This window comes from Diceros bicornis, chromosome 8, assembly GCF_020826845.1.
Source record: "Diceros bicornis minor isolate mBicDic1 chromosome 8, mDicBic1.mat.cur, whole genome shotgun sequence".
Taxonomy (NCBI): Eukaryota; Metazoa; Chordata; class Mammalia; order Perissodactyla; family Rhinocerotidae; genus Diceros; species Diceros bicornis.
In genome coordinates this window covers 49,218,441-49,241,927 of record NC_080747.1, presented here as the reverse complement: position 1 = coordinate 49,241,927, position 23,487 = coordinate 49,218,441, and positions in this window count along the sequence as shown.

Sequence of the window (23,487 nt, the reverse complement as noted above, 5' to 3'; positions counted from 1 at the left end):
TACCAGAGTGGAAGGGGGGAGGGAGGAGGGTGAAAGGGATAATTCGGTACATATGTGTGGTGATGGGTTGTAATTAGTATTTTGGTGGTGAACATGATGTAATCTATGCAGAAATAGAAGTACAATGATGTACACCTGAAATTTTTACAATGTTATAAACCAATGTTACTACAATAAACAAAAAATTTAAAAAAAAAAAAAAGCAATGTTTAGAGGGAAATTTATGTATTAGAAAAGAAGAAAGATCTAAAGACAATTATAAGTTTCTACTTTAGAAAACTAGAAAAAGAACAGATAATCCAAACTAAGCAGAAGAAAAGAAAGAAAAAATAGGGCAGAAATCAACAAAATTGAAAGCAGGAATTTGATAATGAAAAATCAATGAAACAAAAAGCTGATTCTTTGAAAAGATCAATGAGCCTTTGGCCAGGCTATCTATGAAAAAATGAGAGAGGGCACAAATCACCATTATCGGGAATGAAAGTGGGGACATCACTACAGATCCTCTGGATATTAAAAGGATAATAAAGGAATATTATGAACAACTCTATGCCCACATATTTGATAACTTAGACCAATTCTCTTTCAATTCTTTGAAAGACACAATTGGCCAAAACTCACACAAGGAGAAATAGATAAAATGAATAAGCCTACACCTGTTAAATAAATTGAATCAATAATTTAAAAACTTCCAAAACAGAAAGCACCATGCCCAGATTGGTTACTGGTGAATGTTATACCAAACATTTAAAGAAAAAATTATACCATTTTCTACAATTTCTTTCAGAGAATAGAAGCAGAGGGAATATTTCCTAACTTATTCTGTAAGGCCAGCTTTACCCTGGTACCAAAACCAAGCACAAACATTACAGGAAAAGAAAACTAATATCTCTCATGAACATAGATGTAAAAATTCTCAACAAAATATTTACAACATTATATAAGAAGAATTATACACCACTACTAAGTGGGATTAATCCCAGGTATACAAGGCTGGTTTCAAGAAATAAAAATCAATCTATATGCAAAAAATATGAAGCTAAACACAAACTTTACATTATTTACAAAAGTTAACTCAAAATACGTCACAGACCTTAATGTAAAACACAAAACTAGAAAATAACATACGAGGAAACCCAAATGACCTTGGGTATGGTGAAGACTTTCTATATTCAACACCAATGGCACAATCCATGAAAGAAATAATTGATAAGCTGCACTCCATTGAAATTAAAAACTTCTTCTCTGTGAAAAACAGTGTTAAGAGAATGAGGAAACAAGTCACACTGGGAAAAAATATTTGCAAAAGACATGTCTAAAAAATGACTGTTATCCAAAATATGCAAAGCTTTCTTAAAACTCAACAATAAGAAAACAAACCACTTGATTAAAAAATGGGCCAATGACCTTAATTGACACCTCACCAAAGATATACAGATGGCAAATAAGCATATGAAAGGATTCTACGTCATCAAGGAAATGCAAATTAAAACAATGAGGTACTGTGGCCGGCTCGGTGGCGCAAGCGGTTAAGTGCGCGCACTCCACTGGGGCGGCCTGGGGTTCGCCGGTTCGGATCCCGGGTGCGAACCGATGCACTGCTTGGCAAGCCATGCTGTGGCGGCGTCCCATATCAAGTGGAGGAAGATGGGCATAGATGTTAGCCCAGGGCCAGTCTTTCTCAGCAGAAAAAGAGGAGGATTGGCAGATGTTAGCACAGGCTGGTCTCCTCATAGAAAAAAAAAAACATTGAGATACTATTGCACATCTATTAGAGTGGCCAACATCCAAAACACTGACAACAGCAAATGCTGGCAAGGATGTGGAGCAACAGAAACACTAATTCATTGCTGGTGGGAATGCAAAATGGTACAGCCAATTTGGAAGACAGTTTGACAGTTTCTTAGAAAACTAAGCATACTCTTACAATACAGTCCAGCAATCACACTCCTTGGCATTTTTGGGTAAATGCCAACTTCTTTGGGTAGAAGTTGAAAACTTATGTCCACACAAAAATCTGCACCAAACCTTGATACCAGGGTTTATAGCAGCTTTATTCATAATTACCAAAACTTGGAAGCAACCAAGATGTCTTTAAGTAGATGAATGGGTAAATAAACTGTGGGTATACCCAGACTATGGAACATTATTCAGTGCTAAAAAGGATTGAGCTATCAAGCCATGAAAAGATGTGGAGGAACCTTAAATGCATATTACTAACTGAAAGAAGCCGGTATCAAAAGGCTATATACTGTATGATTCCAACTATATGGCATTCTGGAAAAGGCAAAACTAGAGGAGACAGTAAATTATGGTCAGAGATTGCCAGAGGTTGAGGGTGGGAGGGATGAATAGGCAGGGAACAGAGGATTTCTAGGCCAGTGAAAATACTCTGTATGATACTATAATGACAGATACGTGTCATTGTACCTTTGTTCAGACCCATAGAATGTACATCACTAAGAGTGAAGTGTAACGTAAATTTACGATGTGTCAATGTAGGTTCATCAATTGTAAAAACTATACCACTCTGGTGGGAGACACTTATCACGGGGGAGGCTAGGTATGTGTGGGGGCATGGGATATATAGGAAATCTCTGTACCTCCCCCTTAATTTTCCTGTGAACTTAAAACTGCTCTAAACTCTTAATAATAAATAAACAAACAAATAAATAAACATGGATTAACCAGCAGAAATCACATTCAATAAAGTTTACTACTGAGGATTTGGAGCAATTACATCTCCTATCTAATGCTGGTGAGAATGTGATTGAAAATCACTTTGTGAAACAGTTTGTCAATATCTAGTAAAGGTGAAAGCACGTATCCTGTGGGCCCTCAATTCCATTCTAGGTATTAGCTAGTAGAAATATGTGTTATGTAACTCTTGATAGCAGCATTGTTCTTAATATTCCCAAACTGGAAGTTTTAAAGATATCCATCAAAAGCAGAAAAAATAAATATGACATCTATTTTATAGAACAACGAAAATGAATAAATTATATCTACACACTTCTACATAAAGTGGGAGAATTTGAAAAAGAAATGTTGAGTTAAAGAAATTGGCACAAAACAATATAGAGAGTGTTTAATTCCCACTTACACAAATTTCAAAACATTACATTATAATGCTTAGAGACACACACCTATTTGATATAACTGTAAGACAAGGGGATGATTACCATAAGTGTCAAGATAATGATTACTCAATGTATAAGAAGGAGATTTTGATTCAAAAGGCAATCAATGACTTTGGGAAATCTGGGAAAATGCTATGGTGTTTACATAGGTGTTTGCAGTACCATATAGCAATTACATCTCATTTATTTTTTTCTTTGTTGTGTATTAGATATTTTTGTGTAGTGTATTGTCTTCAACGATAAAAATTTTAAAACAAATAAAATTAAATCATTTCCTTTTCCCTACTGAAAGCCTGTAATGACTTCAAATCACACTTAAAGTCAAGACCAAAGCATTCATAAGGACAAGGATTTAGCTTATCTGGCCAGCAGTATGTATCTGATCTTATCTCCTACTTACTCTCTCTTGATCATTCTGCTGTCCTAACACTGGCCTCCTAGCTATTTGTTGAACACCTAATCCCACTTTAGGGCTTCTTTACTTGTTTGTTCCTCTGCCTGGGACATTATTTCCAAAGAGTTCCTTGTGAATTCTCCCTCACTTCCTCTAGGTCTTTGCTTAAGCTTCACTTTCTCAGTGAACAATCTATTTAAAATTGTAAAGTACCATTTATCCTGATCCCCACTTCTGAAACCTCTCATTCTCCCTTCCCTTTTTTATATTTCTTATGACCACTGAGCTCACTACACATTTTGTTTACCTATGTAGTCATTTGTTTGTTTGTTCCTTTCTTTCTTTGTTTTCATCATCTATGTAAAAATGTTAGCTACATAAGAGCAGGGAATTTCTATTAAAGCAGCAAATGAATAATTGAATGAATATTTATGATACATAACTTTCTCATGACTTCAAAGGATTCTGCCTATGATGAACATAAATTTGATGATCATCATGAATTTATTTTCAAGTCTTACAAATTTTGTGGTGTATTTTTTTAAAGAAGTGTTTTTATGTGGGATTATTTTATAATCAATACTTTATTTTATTTATTAGAATGTGAGTTTAATCACTAGCATTCTGAATCCTGACTTGCATTAAAAAACAAAGTTTTCTTGTAAACAATCTCCTGGTTCTTTGGGAAAAAATATTTGCCATGGCATGATTGTGTTACTGCACCACAGAAATACAGCATCTCCAGAGTTATTAGAGTAAGGATTCCAGTAGACTGTTCTTCACCCAGAGAAGCCTGTATTTGAAGACAAAGTGCATGCCACGTACGAAAAGAAAAATCGTTAATAATTTTGTAGATAGAAGGAAACTTGACAGATTTTGCCTGCTGAAGGAAACTCTGACAGCTTGACATATTTTAATTGGCTGTCTATTCCAGGTATTGAAGTGAGCAAAAGAAAATACAAGAATAAGAGGAAATTGGGAATATGAGACAAAGATATTCAAAGAAACATTGAAGAAAAATACTAGAATGATGTATGCAGATCTGCAAAAGTATAAATTAAATTATGAGAGAGCACTGGGAAATACGAGAATGCCGTAGTGTACAAGAGGTAATGGTTAAGAGGAATGGAATAAATTGTGAACCAGAAAGTGTAAGTACAAAAAAAAGGAAATAAATTTTTGTTCAAAAGCCTGTTTAGATCAAAATATTAGTGTTAGAAAGAAACTAGGTGAATCAGAGAGTAAAGATTAGCTTGGCAGGGAAAAATAACCAACATCTGTCACTTTCATGCTTCTGAGGTGCTATGTAAGAACAACAACAATAAAAACAATAGTAGAAAATTCCCTTAGGCGCCAAGTTATGGAAAGAAATCTGAAATCTGTGCTTTTGGGAAGAATGACATAGAAGTCAAATGGGGAAAAAATATCAGCAGAGAGAAATTGTTTAAAAGTAGCAATTTTAAAGTGCTGTCGAGGTTAACATCGTGTGGCTTGGGAAGGGTCTAATGGAAGATAAGGAAAATAAACTTTGCCACTTGGAAAGTGAACATATGAAGAGCTGTGCCTGGAAGTGGTATTGATATGAAAGGGAGAAAGGTCAAAACTGATTTTAGATTCACACACAGACACGGAAGTTTGCCATATTTTTTACCTACTGCGTTTTAGGCTTTGAAAGATGGCAAATATCCAAGAGATAGTGATGAAAAAAGTGTTTGTAACAGAAAGCACTCCTCTCACTAAAAGTATAAGGGAAAATTTTAATAAATGGAAAATAAAGGTAAAAAATGTTGAGCAAAACCTAATATAAGTCATATTTACAAAATTCCTTGATGGGAGCCCTCATACTCTCCATATACACATGCTATTAGTAAGAGAATAAAACAGTGTAGCTTAAAGAAAATAATTCAGAAAATCCCAAGTTAAATTAAAAAAAAATATTTAAAACCAGCGGCAATGATAAATTAGTGTAAGCCAGAAATGGTAGAAAATAATTATTGACTTACTCTGTGATTAACTTACAAAGTTACATTTTACCTTTTAGCCTATTATTTTGAAGAACAGCTAACAATACAGTTTGTCCATGTTCACTTTATTACAAAATGTATTTTATAATACATTTAAATATTAACAAAATATCCTAATTTAAAATATTGTGCATTTTTGTACATTACTATTAAATTTTTTAAAATCAATCATTTTTTATGCCTTACTTATGGTTGTATAAGGCAATGTGATAGGTGCCATGGAATAGAAAAATTTGACAGAGTAGTATAAAAGGAACAAATATATATATACATTTAACTTTTTTATATATTAATTTATAATTCATTGAGTGCTTAATAAGTCTCAAGAATGCTATTAAGCATGCTATGTACATTCTCTCATGCAAACACAAACGCCTCTGTTAAAAGTAAAGTTATAAGCGCATAAAAGTGATATCCCAAAAGAGAACTAGGAGAATTTGGAAAAGAGAGACATTTTTATTGGCAGGAGGGTCTCCAAAAACAGTGTCCTATGATAACTTACTTTAAAGCTTGGCCTTGAAGAAGCAGAATTTGGATACACAGGGCAGAATAATATAGGATTCTATGCGGAGGCAACGTTGTCAGCAAAGATACAGAAATGGCCAAACAAGCGACAGATATGAAAAGAGAGGAGTTTCGTTGGAGTGTAGCAGATGTGGGTGGTGGGAAGTAGTGAGAGAAAAGCTAGGCTGTTTCATGTTTGCCATATCCAGTAATAATATGTAAGTTCATGAAACTAAGTTTCTCGATTTTTATTGTTGTTATTGTGATCAATGCTGTTATTTTGAAATCTATGTCCTGATGTAGATAGCATTATTGTTAATATTCTCATTACTAAAAAAATCAGGTCAAAATATAGTTAATGCCCTATATTCATTAATTCTACCCACACACATTTGTTAATTGTTTAATTATAAGCACAGCTAAACATGTGTCATACTGACCGTCTTGACTATTTTTTTTACCTTATCCTTACAACTTTTGATAGAAATAAAGGCCATAGGTTTTTTGTTTGTTTTTTTTTTTTGTGAGGAAGATCAGCCCTGAGCTAACATCCATGCTAATCCTCCTCTTTTTGCTGAGGAAGACCAGCTCTGAGCTAACATCTATTGCCAATCCTCCTCCTTTTTTTTCCCCCCCAAAAGCCCCAGTGGATAGTTGTACGTCATAGTTGCACATCCTTCTAGTTGCGGTATGTGGGACACGGCCTCAGCATGACCGGAGGAGTGGTGCCTCGGTGCGCGCCCGGGATCCGAACCCGGGCCGCCAGCAGCGGAGCATGTGCACTTAACTGCTAAGCCATGGGGTGGGCCCCAGGCCATAGGTTTTTGATAGAAGAAAATGGCTCTTATGAACACTCACACTCAGGATTCATTCTGCTTATGATACAATTTCTCCTAAGGTAGCTGTAGTGGGCACACCCTAAGGTAACCCCCAATGACTCACAGCCTTGAGTGGGAACATGACCTGACTTGCTGTAGCCAACAGAATATGGCAACGGTGAAGGGATATTGCAGATATTATTAAGGTCTCAAATCACTTGATTTTGAGTTTTTTAAGAGAGAGATTATCCTAGTTGAACCTCACTTGATGAGGTTAAAGCCCTTAAAAGTAGGCCATTATGGGTTCTACAGTCAGGAGGAAATAAATTCTGCCAGCAATCTGAGGTAACTTGGAAGTGATTTTTCCCCAGTGTAACCTCTGATGAAAATTCAGTCAGGCTGAAACGTTTATTGCAGCCTCACTACAAGACTATAAGCAGAGGACCCCAGTGACAAAATGTCCTCCTTTACCAAACTTTAGTCAGGTTTCCCTGAACCCTCTTCTCAACTAGGCCTGGACCCATGTCCATCTTTGCATTGCCCAATTTTAGCAAAAAACCTGCAAATTCACTTTAGCAAGAATCTTCACCCTTGATATCTGATCACCTTCAATATCTGATCAAATTCGTTATCCCCCACCCTTGGTATCTGATCACCCTGGCCTGCCTTCAGCAAGAATCCTGTCAAGTCAGTTTCACCGGAATCCCTCCTTACCCCTGATGTTTCCTCCCAGTAATTTTCCATACACTGACCCATGCTGCTCCTTGGCTATCAATCCCCACTTGTCCATGCTGCATTTGAAATTGAGTCCGATTCTATACCGAGGTCTCTTTTCCCCTATTCCAATAGTCCTGAATAAAATCTGTTTGTACTACTTTAACTACTGTCCAGCTCTGGTTTTTCTTTAATACAGCTAAGCTTTGCCAGGACTCCAGACCCACAATAATTAGTGTATTGTTTTAAGCCATTAAAATTGTGATAATTTGTTATATCACAATAAAAAATGAATGCAGCAGCTAACACATAAATTTTTTTTTTTCTTTTCGGTAATCAGAATGAAAATTAAAAATTTTACATCTGAACACAGACTCCCTGCTCAAAACAAACAAACAAAAAACACGAGTACAGAATCTGCATGTGAGGACTAAACAGTACTCTCTCAAGTGAATACTTACAGAACACTGATTTCCTCACATCTGTGGATCATGGGGTTAGTAAGTGTTTCTTTCCCACTTGGTTTTAGAACCTTTTCAAAGTATTTGTAAATAAAGAGTGAAAAAGTATTAACAAAGCAAACAATTAGGTTGCAACCAAGAACATTTGTTTTACTAGGGATATTTTGACAATATGTGGATAATGTTCCTATGGAGGATTGACTGTAAAGATTTTTGGAGATGAATTCTAATATCTTTTCAAGTTACCTAAGAATTATTCACAAGGCCTTTGTTTAGCCATTTCTTTTAAAAAATTTTAAATTGTTAAAAGCTTAAGCTTTTAATGCTCTTTTTATTAACTTATGTACATTGTTGATTTGGTTTTACCTGGAATGAACCACTGAGAGTTAAATATTTCATATGGAAGTATGTTTACTCCAAGTGGCAAGAGACCCCAGGAGAGTAGTGAATAATAAATAACAGCATTTCTTCTTTGTTAGCCTCTCATGTCTATGCTTCCTGAATGTCATGCTGAGTATCCAAAGAAAATGTGTGTTTGTATGAAACAGAAACAAGATACTACAGAGCCAACTTGACTCTAACTTCAGAGGATCTCTTGCTGTGCCATCCAGACAATTAAATCACCACATTCCCTTGGTGAGTTACCTGGAACACAGCAGCGCCTAGAAAATGAAATTGAATTCATCTGTTTTTAACCATTTTCTTAGAATCATTTCAAGTGAGATTTTAAAGGATTGATTCTTAATGATTGTTTGCCTACTCTGCTATTACATTTCGTGTAAGTGGATTTTTCCAATAATGGCATATAACACATTTTACTAAACTGAATAAATCTTAAATGGAACTACAATTAAATAACTGCATTGATAATACACTGAAAATAAAACAGAGAGTTTTAATGGGCACATAAGAAAGTGGCCCTGTAATATTAATCAGCTGCTGTGACTTCACAGTATGATGATACATTATGACTAAGATTAATGATAAAGTGAAATCAAATAATAATGTTGAAAAAATATTCATGTATTATAAAATTGAAAGAAAAAGATTAAATATGTAGAAAACTTAACTCTGAATGCAGAAAAAGAAATCTCATATCTACCATTAACAGCACACCTTAAGGAATGATAAACATTTAGCCCATAAAGTGCATCTTTGAACTATGAAAGCAGTCTGCTTTCCTTTTAAATTGGATTAACCTAATGAACAGCTATTCCAATAACAATGTAAAATCTCATCCACAGAATTATTATTTTAATAGTGATGTGAAATGGATTATGCATTATGCCTTTAAACTATTCATATTGCCTCATCGTCAATTCTTTTTTAAATTCAGTGGAATCATACAACTCAAAGAAAATAATAGTGTTTTAATTAATGGGAACAACTAGAATGATTAATATAATTTAATTTTTTGTTATTTAAGAGACTATTTTTGCAACAAAGACATCTCTTTTCTGTATAAACTTATATTTGCAGTGTACAAATTTGTCTACTATATATTAAGGCGGTTTAATTTACATGCTAAAATATTTCTTTATAATAATATCCAAGTTGGAGTTATTCTTTGATGCAAGTCTGTTAAATACCTGCCAGTTTTCACAAAGTTTGATTAGAAAATTCTAATTGTCTTAGAATATTCATATTAGCAAGTTAAAGTGTTAACTTTAATTGTTACTGTAGTGAGAATGTCTGTGACTCCTCAAAGCTCATGTGTTGAGAACCTAATGTCCAAGGTGATGGTATTAGGAGGTGGGGCCTTTGAGAAGTGATTAGCTCATGAAGAAGGAGCCCTTATGAATGGGATTAGTGCCTTTATAAGAGTCATAAGAGAGAGCTTGCTTCCCCTCTCTGCTCTCTGCCATGTGAGGATCCAATGAGAAGTTGGCAGTCTGCCACCCAGAAGAGAGAACTCGCCAGAACTCAACCATGCTGGCGTCCTAATCTCAGACTTCCAGCCTTCAGAACTATGAGAAATAAATTTCTATTGTTTATAAGCCACCCGGTCTGTGGTATTTTGTTAAAGTAGTCCTAACAGACTAAGATAATTGTCTACCTGAATATTTTATTATTTTTATACTTGAGTTATGTTAAAGGATGATAATTGTGACCGACTGTATTTTCCAAGGAAGACTACATTATCTCCTATCAGACATGCTTGTCTGTAATGTGACATTGTCACTCTCTCATGAAGGGAGTCTCTCTCTCTATCCATTTTAACCTGATAGGTCCTGTGACTGCCTTGACCAATAGAATACAACAGAAATGATGCTGTGCCAGTTCTAGGGGTTGACATTAACTAGCCTGGAAGCTTCTACTGCCTGCCACTTGGAAGCTGCTCAACTTTACGAAGTGTAATTACACTGACACCCACCATGCTTATGGAGGGCGAGCTATCATGTGGAATGAGAGAGAAAGAGACAGAGAGACAGAAAGACAGAGACAGAGACAGACAGAGAAACAGAGATCAGAATCATCAAGTTCTAGGCACCTGAGTAAAAAAGTCATCTTCAAAGTGCAGTTTCCAGCCAACACTACATAGATCAGAAATAAACCACATAGATGAACTTTTCCAGAATCTCTGACATAAAAATTTGGGTAAAATAAAATGATTTTTACATGATTACATTTCAGGGTGGTTTGTTATTAATTGTTCTTATGGAACTTGTTAACTGGAAGCAGGATGCTGCCACAGCAAGACAGAGAGAGGAACCTGGAGGGGTCTCAAAGAGAATATAAGGGAAAACTGAAAAGACAGTGAGGAAATTGTATTCAGATTACAGAAAGTTGACCATGTTACGTACTGATGGAAAGTTTAGTGAAACTGAAGCCTGTGATAACATGGAAAATAGAAAATGTTTTTAATGAATCCAGAGAAGGAGATATCCAGACAGGAAGTTGAAAGTGCCAACTAGTTTCTTTAAGCTATAAAAAGCCCAAGCCATTTGCAGAGGCCATGGAGGATGAAACTACTTGGAAAGAGAGAGATCAAGTCTAAGGAGCTCCAAGGCACCTGACACGTAAGCAAAAGGCTGTCTTGAAAGTAGATCTTGCAGCTTGAGTAGCCCCAGCTGACAGATACCACATTCAATCCAAGTCATCCAACCAATCACCTTCCAAATTCCCATGCCTTAACTTGTGAGCAAAATAAATTGTTAATTTAAGTCAATAAGTTTGGAGTGGTTTTGTTATGAAGCAATAAATAACTGGAACCTAATAACTGTTTTTCCTAAGCAACTATAATTTAAATAGGTCACTCCATTAATTTTTTTAGTTGCAGAAAATGTTAGAATACTGATTTTAAATGTGCCGTTAGGGTTATAGAAATTTCTAAACTATAAATAGCATTTAGATTTAACAGCTGGGTAATTAGATTTTTTAAATTTTGCATTTTCTAAATACTATGTTGCTTATATATAAGGAATAATTTTTGCAGAAATATTATTTTCTTTATGTTTTCTTTCATGTAAGGGAAGCCAAATAAAATAAGTCTAACAGTTGACATATCCAAAGCTGACCGTGTGTGTGCCTGCGTGTATGTTTGTGTTAGCTTCCTCTCAGTCCTTTGAATATAGTATTCCATTGCTGTCTGCCCTCCATTTTTGGTGATGAGAAGTTGTTTTCAAGCTATTTGTCATTCCTTCGTAGTCCATTTTTCTATTCTCTCTCTGATAGCTTTAAAGATTTTTTTTTTTTACCATGTTCTGCAGTATCACCGCAATGGACTAGGGATGAATTAAGTGTATTTATCCTTTTAGCAGTCTGTGTGTACTTTCAATCTGAAGACTAAGATAATTCTTCAATTCTGAAAAATTCTTAAGCATTTTCATTTTAGATAAGCCTTTCTATCTACTGTTCTCTAATATTAGCTATGGTTGAATTATAAGTATATTCTCTATGTTTTCAATTTCTCTTTCTTATTTTTAATTTCTTTACCATTCTATGCTGCATTCCAGGTGAATTTCTCAATACACTCTTCCCATTCAATATACATCTCTTCGTGTTCAGTCCAAAGATTATGGGGCTGTAAGGACTTTTATTTTTATTACAGTTATTCTATTTTAATATCCAAGATCTGTATCTTGATTTTAATATCCATCAGATAATATGATATGATATCATATGGTATCATGATAATATGATAATATGATTTTAATATCCATCACTCTTATAAATCTGTCTTTGTTTCATAATTTCTTACTGTTTTTAGGGATATTATTTTTTTCCATTTTTTTCTTTTAGGATCCTCAACATACTTTAAAATGATTTTGAAATTGCTCTAATGTTTGCATTCCATTGACTTGCTCCTATTTCTCAATTGTTGATTTTGCTGATCAAATTTTTTTAGAGTTAGTTTCCTCGCATGCTTGGAATATTTGCAAAAATCTCACATGGGAAATTTCTCTCTTTCTCTCTTTCTCTCTCTCTCTCCCCCTCCTCTCCTACCCTCTCTCTCCTCCCTCCACTTTTTTCTGGTGGTTTTGCATCTGGCTCCACCTGGCTTCCCAGATGGCATTCTGGAGTCCGGAATCATATCCACTCCTATACTGTAATGACCTGGGGCTATTCTGGATCTAGTCACTGAGCTAAGAGGTAGTTCATCCCAGGCCCTATCTGGGGTAATTTCTTCACTTTCCTCCTTCTTTCAAGATGAGCAGCTTTATGAAAGCCATAGCTTCTAGAAATGGTCAAAGCTTTTGGGTCTCCTGTCTTGCATGGATAGGGAGTCTTATTCCAGCCCTCACTTCCATGCCAAGTAATTGTTTTTTGTCCTCCATCCCAGTGATTTGCCATTCAATATCTTTACCCCATAGCAGTTGAAATGTGATGATGCCTCTGCTTACTCAGAGTCATTAAAGCTAGCACACTCATAGGACTAGCAGCAATTTTTGAAAACATTCTTTTTTTTATTTTAGTTTTGTCATGTTTGGAAGAAAAAGGGAAGTTTGAGGTATGAATTCACAAGCTGTCTTAACTAGAAATCCCCTGAGAGCTCACTATTGCTATGTTCCTCATAAGCAAATGTTCTCCATCCTCCATCCACCAAAGCTCTGACTCTAAATATCAGGCAATACCCATCTTTTCCAGATATCTATATGCTGTAAAGGATTTTTAGCCAGCGATTGTATAAGGACAATAAAACTATTCATTAAAAAGGAAAGAGTTTAAACACAGTTATTGAAACTGTGTAAAGTTCACTATACAAAAAACTATAAAATGAATAATAACAATAAAATACACTTTAAAAACAACTTCTGGGGCCAGCCCCGTGGCTTAGTGGTTAAGTGCGCATGCTCCGCTACTGGTGGCCTGGGTTCGGATCCCGGGCGCACACCAATGCACTGCTTCTCCGGCCATGCTAAGGCCACATCCCACATACAGCAACTAGAAGGATGTGCAACTATGACATACAACTATCTACTGGGGCTTTGAGGAGAAAAAGGAGGAGGCTTGGCAATAGATGTTAGCTCAGAGCCGGTCTTCCTTAGCAAAAAGAGGACGATTAGCATGGATGTTAGCTCAGGGCTAATCTTCCTCACAAAAAAAAAAAAAAAACCTTCTATTTCCTTCTCATCCAGAAACAGGGGATACATCTAAACTAGTTGAACTAAGACTGTGCTTTGGAATCTGACATGTCTCCAGCGTGTGTGTGTTTGATCCTGTTGTGTGTCCCCTGATGCATTTTCATATGTCTTATGCTGGGTCTTTCATTGTTTATCACAGGTAGTCATTATTCTTTTCCGTCTTAGTCTTGGTAATGGCTGTATAGTACTTCTGTTTTTCTTTCTAACCAGATCCCTGCAAGTGTGTTTCTCTCAGTAAGGTCTGTGCTCCTACTCTGCTCGGGATAGGTAAAAGACTTTTTAAACTATCTTTGGGGGAAAAAAGTGGACATGTGCTTTCATCTAAAGAGGGATCTCCAACGACGAAATCATGTGAACACCATGAATCTTCCCACCTAGCACCACTGAATTCTACTCACCATCAGTAGTTTGCTCTGTGTTACTGTTTAGTTACTCCACAGTCAACATCACATAGGTCAAATAAGTATGCAGTGTCAAATACTGATAGTATATACTGAAAAGCATAATTCTTACCTTTAAGGACTTGCAGTCTATTTGGAAAGACAAAGAGAAAACTTTTCAATACATTAATTTTGTTCTGTGTAGGTTAGATTAAAAGAAGAGGATGTGAGCAACAGAGAGATTAGGTAGGAGAAATTGTGATGAAAATATGAGCTAAGAAGAGCCTGAATCATAATGACGGTATAGAAATAAAAAGAGCCAACTGTGAAACACAGCAAAAAGGAGTCAACATACCAGAAGACAGGACTCGAGAAATAAAAGAAAGAGGAGTAAAACATGATGATGATAATAATAATAAGGGCAAGAACAATAACAACAGGTTACATTTGCTAGGTGCTGATTAAAATATTTCAAGCAGAGGAAAATAAAATAACAGTGCCAATGCCAGAACGTGGAAAGAGAAGTAATTTTAATGAGGAAAATTGTTAAGTTATAGAAATTCCAAATTTGATGTGTCTGTAGGCCATGCAAAAAGAGAAGCCCTGAGTCAGCTGGTGACAAGAAGTTTACATTTTCAGGCCTCAATGGAGACAAAATTTTAAAAGGCAGTAAGATAAGGTGGAGCGGAGTCTTGAGGAACACTCAAAAATAAAACGAGAAATAGTGTAATTTATCTTAGAAGATTTAGTTACTTTGATCAAATCTACATAAGTTCTGAGGATTTAGACAGAGAGGGAATTTTGCATTTTCTTTATCACTTCAGCAAATAAGTGATGAAGCAATGTCTTTTTTTATTTCTAGATCTGCCCTAAGATGAATATTAATGCTCTAATCGTGTTGCTTAATTGCCAAATAGCATCTCTCTACAGCATCAAATCCCTATGGTAAAAGCCACTATAGAAAACTAAAAATTCCACTGCTTCTTTCTGTAAATGCATTCTCATTTTCATCTGTAACTTAATTCAAAAGAAAAGTTATCATTTTAGACATGCAGAAACATGAAGCATGCCTGAATCTATAATGGCCTCTGAAATTATCTGTTTGTAATATCTTAAATTACCTTGAAGTACACCGTGAATTAATAAAACTGTAACAATTTTCTTGGATTTTTTTCAAGCAACAAAGATCCAAAAAGAGAATTACCAGGATATGGAGATTGGAGTGACCATTCCAGTTTGTTTTTTATTGCTCTTTTATTTCAATCTAACGTTTTCCAATAAGCTAGCATATGCAATATCCCTAAACAAACTTCAAAATGAACAGATTAATATGGGGCTAACATAGTTTTATTTGTGTTCCTTTCTACCTTGGCACAACAGCCTACTTGGTAAAGCACTCCATAGAGAATTCTACAACACTGGGTGGCGCTCTATACTAACGGAAAAATATTTATTTAGCTTGCATATAGGTTTTTCTAGCTTCAGTCCATTTTTGCAGTCTTGATATCAAGCATCACAAGATATTATTTTGCTGGTCCTTCTGATATTCCACGCACACAAACGTCTGGTGCAAATTGGCCTATTAGCAAGGAAATGTCAACTGTGCTGCTCCAACTAGGTGAAATGTTCATGATAAAGCATTATGACAAGTAAACTGGAAGAAAATTAAAACGTTTGATAGAAAAGCATTTTTAGCTCATGTTGACGACTGAGGATATTTGTTGGAGGGAAACATTAAACAAATTACCAATTTTCATAGCCCGGGAATTCCTGAGTAACATCACATTTTCTACAACTTGGTTGGTGTTAAACACTGATGTAATAATTCATCAAATGTAATATCGAAGTTATTTAATTTACTCACCTGGATCTTCCCAGGGTCTTTCACACAAATTGAGCTATCTTTTTCAGAAAATTGGATACCAAAGTATTTATATTCAAAAACAATAAATATAAAGGTTTCTGCAATGTTAACAGAGTATTTGTTGTTCAATTGAAGAGCAAATGTACATTAGAAGAATACATTAAACATTAGAATCTGTGATTAAAATGATAACAGAACATATAATACATTTTTTAAGGCCAGGAGCTTTTTGTTTTTCTCTTATAAGTGATGTATAACTAACATACATTGTTTTCCAAAATTATCAAATAAAGAATATTAGCATCTGAATGTTCTCTTTCCCTTGCACCTTCCCTCTGCATCCACCATTTAATACTCCACACCCAGAGACAAAAGTTCATGCAACCATTTAGTCCTTTTTACCTGCATGAAGTACGTTTATATATATGCACATTTTCTATTTTATACTAATAGGATTCTACTATGCATATGGTTCAACAATTTGCTTTTTTAATTAAAAACAAATCATAAATGTCATTCTATGTCAACTTAAAGGTCTAATTAATTATTTTTAAAGCAGCATGATATTATATAACATGAATATGTCATAAATTCTTTAACCATGTTTTTTAATTGAAATTTTAGGGTTTGTTTTCCTTTATTACAAACAATGTTGCAATAAACATCCTTGTACACATATCTCTGTGCACGTGTGTTCTTCTGTTAGATGGATTTTAGAAATAGAATTGCTGAAGCAAAAGGGAAACACACTTTCCTAAGTTTGTCTAATTTTGCATTCCCTCCAACAGTGTTAGGAGAGTGGCTTGTTGGAATCTCAACTCAAGTTTTTAAGGAAAATGAACAGTATCAATTTTTTTTTAATTTTCTCATATGTAAATGTTGGAATGCTATGTCTCTGCTGTTTTCATTGCTGTGTATATGTGAAACTGTGTATTATTTTATATTTTTATTGGAATTTATGGGCTTTCTACTTTAGAATTACATATTCATATCACCTTTGCATATTTTCATACTGGGTTAATTCTATTTTTTCTATAGCATTATAAGAGTTTTTATATTAAGTATATTTTCTTTGTGTTAATAATAGCCATTGTAAATGCTTATTCTAGCCTGTCATTTGTCTACTAGCATTGTCTACCCTATCTTTGACGCACATAAGCCGTAAGTTAATAGTCACCTGTCAGTCTTTTCCTTTATAAATTCTGATTTTCTGTCTTACCTAAGAAAGCATTTTCTACCCCAAAATTTTCAAGATATTTGCATTTTTTTGCTAATACTTTTGTAGTTCAGCTTGTCATATTTATCTTTTTAATTCTTCTAAAATTCAATTTTGTATATGGCATGTGGGAGGGAATTAAACTCTTTTTCACAAATTTATAGCCAAGTTTCCAAACCATTTATTAAAGGATTTTCCTGTCCCCATTGATTTGAGGCACTGAGTTTAATTATAAACTCAAGAAATCTTTTTTGAGGTTTTGAATAAGTGTTTGCCTCTTTTGGTTTTATTGTTTACACTTTGTTTTATTTTCATAAAATTTCTATCATTATAACCAAATGATATCAATAGCATTCATAGAGTAATTTTTAAAACATATTTAATTACATGAGATGTCACTTCTCAAGTTATAATACAACTGAGTTAAGCTAAACAAGATTAACATTCTTCTTCAAAAAACTTTAAAATGTTTTTCTATTTTTTAACTTTTTTTCATAATTCACACAGTGACTCTTTGTAATATTCATAAAATATTATCTTTCTCAAGGGATTTAAAAATGGCTCTCCTAGCCCTGGAGACTAACAGTTATATATAGACCTAGGTATGAAACAATTTATATCGGCAAAGAGAAGAGAGAATGATTTTAGTAATTTTGCAATTATTGGCTCTGTACTTAAGTGAGCACACTAAAATGTGTCTGTATAGCTTGACTTTTTTGGAGTGTAAGGTTAGACAAACTAAAGGTTTCTCCTAATAACTTAGATGAAGCTTTTTGGACTAGATAGTTGGCCTTCTGAGACATCTTCTAAAAACATAATTTTACGATAATTTGTTGACTAAGGTCTTCTTTTCCATTTGGATATTAAAGTAGGTATTAATAAGGAGAGGTGTTTAGTATTTGCTTGCTTTAAGAACATACATCTCTATTTGGTATTTCTTTAAAGAACAAAATATGGATTAAATTACCTTTGATTAATTTTGGTTGCTAGATTGTTGATTGGTTGCAAAAAAAAAAAAGAAAGAAAGAAATTGTTTTAACAGTTAATTGGGCTAATAGAAGAAAATTTTATAGGGCAGAAAGCAGAAAAAAGAGGGTGAAGGTGGCAATGAAAAAATTTTGAATAGGAATGAGTCAGAAATGCCAGCCACTCCTGAATGTTTTGTAAAATCCTCAAGTTTTACACCTCTTCAGACTGAGGATCTGGTAAATTTTCATTTAGAGCTTTAATCAGTCTCTCTTCAGGGGAACAGCATTCAGGTATATGTAGTTGGACTTCTTTTGATAAAATTGCACATAGATTAATAAGGCTAGAGTTACAATGGATGGAAAGCACAAGACAAATTACAAAAGAGAATATACCTGAAATTAAAGAGTGGTTCTACCAGTAGCAATGCGGAGCCGCTGTAGGCTTTTAAGCAGGTAGGGACATTATCAGATTTTATTTTAAAGAAGGTATTTTGGATTCATTAGGTTAAGTTTGTATATTCATTCATTTAACAAATATTGTTGTTATATGTGCCAGATACTGCTCAAGATGCTCAGGGTAGCAAGGTGAACAGGACAAAATCCAACCGATTTCATGGAGCTGACAATCTAGCTTGACAGTTTGACAATACACAATTAAACAAATAAGTACTAGATTTTAGATAGTGATAACATCATGAAGAAAATAAGCAGAAATAAGTGACACAGTGTGATGGATGGGTGTGACCAACAGTCGGCAACACTAAACAGCATAGTGAATGAAGATCTCTCTGAGAGTAACATCAGATTTGAGACCAGAATGAAGAGAAGACAGCCATGACTTGAAGGGCTGGAGCCAAAGAAAGAACAAGTACAGGGATCTGGAGGAAGAAAGAGCTAGGCATGTTAGAGGAATGGAAAGAAAGCCAATGTGGATACAACAAATTGTATGAGAATAAAAATGGTACAACTGGAGGTTTAAAAGCTAGTTTAACAGCTCATGTAGGGTGTCATAGCATGGGACATGGGAAAGACTACAGTTTTATTTTAAGAATGGGAATCTGTTGGTTGATGTTTAAAAATGGAATGATATGATCTTAATTATATGTTTAAAATACAACTTTCGCAGCTGATTGAAGTGTGAATGAGAATGTACGGAATAGGGAAACTAGTTAGGGAGATATCAGAGGTGTCCAGGTGAGAGTTAGCAGTGGTTTGTCCTAAGTGGTAACAGAGGAGATGGTGAACATACAGATAGAGCTGCCGGTACTCACTGATAGCATGGATGGCAGGGGTGAGGGAAAAAAGAGAAATCAAAGATGATTCCAGGGTTTTAAATTGAGAAAGTAGATGGATATGGAGTGTCATTAACTGAGGAGTAGAAATAAATTTGTGTTTATATAGTTAAGGCCACATCTGATATGTCATGTGGCTTCATGAAAAGATGCAACAGTCATCTCAGAGTTATGACAACGGGAGATGAGTCCAGGCTATTCTCAAGACTATGAAAAAAAAAAAAACTATGTCTTTCTCCATGTAACAAGTTTTCATTTCCCAAGATTTATGGCTCTCAAGTCAGCCCTTCCATTGACAAAGCTCTTATAGTCTATACATTTGTAGTTAAAACTTATAGTCTATAGTTTTCCCTTAGTAGTAATGCTTACCTTTTTGGGTTACTGTGAGAAATAAATCAGATAGAAACAGACTTTGTGTAGTCATATTATATGAAATAGCCCTTTTTGTAAATATATTGGCAAATTTGTATGTTTCAATATTGTAATATGTAAAGTGTCATATAAGTGTTGTTATTATTGTTATGCAGTATTTATTTATTGACTAAATTTTAATTATCATTTATTATGTGCTAAATACTGCTCTAGATGTATTTAACATGATGTGAAAACGACAGATGATAATTACCCTGCTCTCGTGGAGTATTCTTTTAAGAATACTATTAAGTTTAGACAGAAAAGCAAAACAGGTAAATAATATGCAAATAAATAATTCATTGAACAAGATTTACTGAGCACCAACAACATCTGGGTATTACTGTAGGTGCAGGAAATATAGAAGTGAGCATAACAGACAAAAATCTCCTCCCTTCTGGAAATTACATTCAGACAGGCAAGCAAAGAAACGAGCAAAAACAGATCAGATTAAATCCTGGAAAAGATTTGTAGTAAAGTGATGTGATAGACTCAGTGGGTGGCAACTTTGATTGATTAGAAAGTAAGTCCCATGTTCCACTTGTATTCAAAAATAGGGGATTATACATAGGTATGATTCATTGGGAGCCACCTCAGTGTGTGTCTAACATAGTCCCCAAACACTGAGCCCAAAAGGTTGCAGATATTCTAAAACATACAAGGACGCTGAAAAATGTTTATATATTTTCAATAAAGTTTTAATTTTTGTACAATTTTCACAAATAGTAAATAATGTGAATATTAATAATATTTAAGGAAACTCTATTTAAGGAAACTCAATCTCAATGTATCTTTTTAAATAAAAAATAACATTCCCAATGATAATAATAATATATTGCTTTAGAGAAAAATATCTTACATTTAAAATGACCAAAAGTTATACTGTTAGAGACACAATTAATTCTTTTTAGTTTACCTAAACAGAAATCACAAGAAAGAACGTGAAAGATCATTAGCGGCTCATTGCCATTGCAGTTAATATCTCATCCCTTTTACCAACTCTCTTTCCACTGACACTCTTCAAATGTTCCAGGCTGGTGCCACATAAGTCTCTCCACAGAGGGCAACTGAACTAAAATCCTCAATCAATTACATGATGCAAGTTAATATTACCTAAGCCCTTGTCTCAAGAGGAGAAGGGTAGAGTAATGGAAAGTGAGTGGACTTTCAAGTCAGGTAGATATGACTAAAATCCCACTTATTAGCTGAGAGACCTTGGTTAAATTCTTGAATATCACTGAGGCTTAAATTTATCATCTGCAAAATGGAGATAACATTATCTCTCTTATAGAGTTATGGCAAACCTGGAATGAGGTAATGTACGTAATTCATTGAACACAGTGTCTTATACATAGAAACTCAGCTCAATAAATTTCAGATTTTCTCAGAATTAATAAAATTGTCCTTTTACCCACCTTAGTCTCCATCTTACAAATCTACATCTTAGCACCAGAAAATTGTGATGGTTAATTAATTAACAATTTTATTCTTGGCTGATAAATCAGACACATTATACCTCATCAATTTTCAATTATTATTATGGTAACTTTTAAAATAATGGTCAGTTAAAATAACATTGGAATAATCTTTTTGTTTGGGCGCACGTATTGCTAGGTTGCAAGATAAATAATTTTCCACAGTTGCTCTTAAAAACAGAAAATGCAAAAACGTGGCAGATAACTCTTCTCATCAACTGGTCCTGCCCTTAATTATGAGCAACATTTTTCATCATTCTTTCACACTCATAAGAAATCAGTTACATTTTTCTCATTGTACTATTGCCATTTGTATGTCTGAGAATGCTATTTCTTCTTCCCATCACTCTCTTTCCATTCCTCACCAGCTGTTGGAAGTCCACTCTGAAATAAGATTATTTCCCCTGATTACAGCTGTGATAGAGCCTGGATAGCCAGCACTAAATAAATAATTGATGAAATTCAAATAAGACTAGAGTGTTCAAATTATAATACATAGATGTCTAACACACTTTACTAGTGTGTAGGATAACAAAGAATTCTTGAATGTTGGTGTCTCCCTCCAAATTCATAAGTTGAGGCCCTTAATCCCCAATGTGACAGACCTGTACTTGGAGAGGAGGTGTTAAAGGTTAAATGAGGTCCTAAGTGTGAGGCTTTAATCCAATAGAGCTGGAGCCCCATATGAAGAGGAAAAGACACCAGAGATCTCTCATTGCCATGTAACGACACAGTGAGAAAGCAGCTCTCTGCAAGCCAGGAGGAGAATTCTCACCAGAAGCAGAATTGGCTGGCACCTTGATCTTGGATTTCTCAGCCTCCAGAATGGTCGGAAAATAAATTTCTGTTGTTTGAGCCAGTCTGTGGTATCTTGTTATGGCAGCTCAAGCTGCCTAAAACAAAACCCAATTACACTTTATATAATATGGTGGATTTTACACTCTATATTATATTCTTCAAGACTTAACCCTTCACCTGAATAACCTTGCTAGTAGAATGTGTATAGTTAGTCTAACAAAGCAAAATTAATATTAATAAATTCTGGGAAATAAAACTGCATTTGGCATTTGGGACTTAGCTAAGTGATGTGCAGATGTAAATGCACAGTTTATTAAAAATCCCGCTGGCTGCCAAGGATCCCAGATAAAGTTGAGTTGCCTCCAGTTTTATATGTCCATTACAGAATTTGTTCTACTTCGGGTATTTTAGCTGAACAGAGTGTATTTTTGAGACCCAAATTATATCATTTAATAAAGCTTTGAACCATGGAAAACAAAGTTGTAGCTTCTTTAAGGAACCCACAGTGAAAACAGCACGAGTGAAGATATTTTTTTCATGAATCTACACCGAGATTGAATTCTCCTAATATTTTATTGACATAACAGTTTGGACTTCAAATGTTAAAATAAACTAACAAAAAGGCCCTCAAGTAGTCAGCAGAAAGTTTTCCAGAAAAAAAAATCTCTACTTTTTAATCAATACCCTTTTCTATGTATGGGACAGTATAGTCAATCTACTATTATCTCAATCTCTTTCAGTTTATCTCCATGTTCCTTGAAATAAGCAGGCCTGTAAATTAGAAAGTTTTTGGTCTTCTAGCTGATTTATTGAAGGAAACATCCTTTTTCATACCTCCTCATTTATGATTTGGACTTGAAAGAAACTTATGAAATATGTATAATGGAAAGTACACTCATATTAATTCAGGGTACACTGGAGGGAATTATACAATGCAAATTTTCTCATCTCACCCTCACAGCCACCCTAAAAGGTTGGTGTCACCCTTGTTTTATAAAACAGTAAGTGGAGCAAAGAACTGATAAGTGACTTGCTCAAAGTCATATTGTCACTTAGTGGTAGAGGTAATATTTGAATTGCATTTCCCGTAGAAATCCTGATGATGCTTTTATAAAATTGAGGTGTAAATACTCATGATGATGTTATTAATAATAATGAAATAAAAGTCCCTCTTTCTCCCAAAACTCTTACAATATTAATGAATACATGATCTTTCACCTGAACGTTTTAAAACAATTCAAAGTAGTCTACAAAAGATATTAAGTTATATGTCCATAAGTAGAATATGAAGTCAAAGAAGGGAGAGAAAATACAGACTACTAAAGCCGTGGAAGAGTTCACAAGCAAAACCATTAAGCCAACATTGTTTGTTTTACACCTTAAACGTAATAATGACATGTTATATGTAGTGTATAAATGTTTTCCCTTGCATTCTGCAATGCC